The sequence below is a fragment of the Dermochelys coriacea genome, chromosome 10, assembly GCF_009764565.3.
Source record: "Dermochelys coriacea isolate rDerCor1 chromosome 10, rDerCor1.pri.v4, whole genome shotgun sequence".
Taxonomy (NCBI): Eukaryota; Metazoa; Chordata; order Testudines; family Dermochelyidae; genus Dermochelys; species Dermochelys coriacea.
The window spans coordinates 73,736,718-73,739,351 of record NC_050077.1 but is presented as its reverse complement, the minus strand read 5'-3'; positions in this window follow the sequence as shown (position 1 = coordinate 73,739,351).

Sequence of the window (2,634 nt, the reverse complement as noted above, 5' to 3'; positions counted from 1 at the left end):
TCCCTGAGAGCTCTGTTTGGGAAGAGGGAAGGGGATAGGCCTTTCTTGATAAACTAAACAGTAATAAGTCACCAGGACAGATGGTATGCATCTGAAGGAACTCCAATGTGAAAGTTCAGGACTACTAACCGTAGTCTGTAATCTATCATTTAAATCAGCTTCTGTATTAAATGACTGGAGGATAGCTAATGTGACTCCAATTTTAAAAAGGGCTCCAGAGGCGATCCCGGCAATTACAGACAAGCCTGACTTCTGTACTGGGCAAACTGGTTGAAACAATAGTAAAGAACAAATTGTCCAGATGCATGGATGAACATAATTTGGGGAATAGTCAACATGGTTTTTGTAAAGGGAATCATGTGTCTCCAATCTACTAGAATTCTTGAGGGGGTCAACAAGTATGTGGACAAGGGGGATCCAGTCGATATAGTGTACTTAAATTTTCAGAAAGCCTTTGACAAGGTCCCTCACCAAAGGCTCTTAAGTAAATAATTCGTCAGGGATAAGAGGGAAGGTCCTCTCATGGATTGGTAACTGGTTAAAAGATAGGAAACAAAGGGTAGGAATAAATGGTCAGTTTTCAGAATGGAGAGAGGTAAATAGTAGTTCCCCCAGGGGGTCTGTACTGGGCCCAGTCCTATTTAACGTATTCATAAATGATCTGGAAAAAGGGGTAAATAGTAGCGGTGGCAAAATTTGCAGATGATAAACTACTCAAGATAGTTAAGTTGCAGGCAGACCAAGAGCTACGAAAGGATCTTTCCGAACTGGGTGACCAGGCAACAAAATGGCAGATGAAATTCAATGTTGTTAAATGCAAAGTAATGCACATTGGAAAGCATAATCCCAACCCATACATATAAAATGATGGCGTCTAAATTAGCTATTACCACTCAAGAAGAGATCTCGGGAGTCATGGATGTTTCTCTGAAAACATCCACTCGATGTGCAGCGGCAGTCAAAAAATGTGAACGATGTTAGGAATCATTAAGAAAGGAATAGATAATAATAGGACTGAAAATATCACATTGCCTCTATATAATCCATCATACACCCACATCTTGAATACTGCATGCAGATGTGGTCACCCCATCTCAAAAAAGATATTTTGGATTTGGGAGAAGTTTCAGAAAAGAGCAACAAAAAATGATTAGGGGTATGGCACTGCTGCCGTATGAGGAGAGATTAGGAAGACTGGGACTTTTCAGCTTGAAAAAGACGTCTAAGGGGAGGGATGTGATCGACGTCTATAAAATCATGACGAGTGTGGAGAAGTAAAAGAAGGATGTGTCATTTACTCATAACACAAACTAGAGGCCACCAAATGAAATTAATAGGCAACAGGTTTAAAATAAAGGAAGTATTTTTTTCACACAACGCACAGTCACCTGTGGAACTCGTTGCCAGATGATGTTGTGAAGGCCAAGACTATAACAGGGTTCAAACAAGAACTAGAAACATTCAGGGAGCATAGGTCCTCAATGGCTATTAGCCTGGATGGGCAGGGATGGTGTCCCTAGCCTCTGTTTGCCAGAAGCTGGGAATGGGTGATAGGGGATGGATCACTGAGGATTATCTGTTCTGTTCATTCTCTCTGGGGCACCCGGCATTGCCACTGTTGGAAGACGGGATACTGGGCTAGATGGACCTTTGGTCTGACCCAGTATGGCTGCTCTTAAGAGAGAAGGTGTCACTGGTGAGGGGAATAAAGGGGAATCTTGCTTCATCCCCCAATAATGCCGACTCCCAGAATCTAATGTGCAAGCCCCTTTGTCCGGGGGTCCAAAGTAGACAGATACAAGGAGGCCAACACAGGCAGCATGGCGCAGTGACCGGCGTGTCTCAGGGAAGAAAATGAATCAACACAATCCAGCTTGGTCCTCACCACAACTCAACTCAAACTCAACAGCCTGGAATCATGCAGACAAAAGTTGCCAACAAGTCAACCCAGAATGGTGGGATGGTGACTGTAGGTAACACTTAGTCCTGCTTCAGTGCAGGGGACTAGACTATGTGACCTATTGGGATCCTGTCAGTCCTACATTTCTATGATTTTTCTGGTGTAGTGGAAGGCTAACTCTGAAGGAGTTAAACTATGTTACTCTAACAGGAGAACACAAGCAAATCCTTAATGTTCCAGTTCTGTCCTAATTACTGCCGTTTTAGATGAGACCCACAAAGCATCGCGAGAATCTAAGCTGCAGATTCTTACACGTAACAGGAATTTATGGTAGGGTGAGGAGTATCTCAGAACTTCAACCACAGAATGGGAAATAGACTAGATGACCTACTGTTAGAGCTCCATTTCTACCTACAACAGTCCATGTTTCAAACGGTGTTAGCTTTGCTTACATATTCTACATCTATAGCCCCTAGCACTGTCTTATTTGAGCACCTTTCTAACTCTTCTTGCTTTGTATTACCTGTCTCTCTTTAAATATGTACTTCAATTTATATTATTACACAATCCTAAAGTTTATTGTTCATCAACTACCTTCCAATCAAGACCACTTTGTTGTTCATAGATTTTAAGCTAGAACGGCCATTGTGACCATGTAGATTCCTACAACAGACCAGTGATTGTAGCTGAAATAATAATGATGGTAGTATTCCCATTTTATAGATGGCACAGAG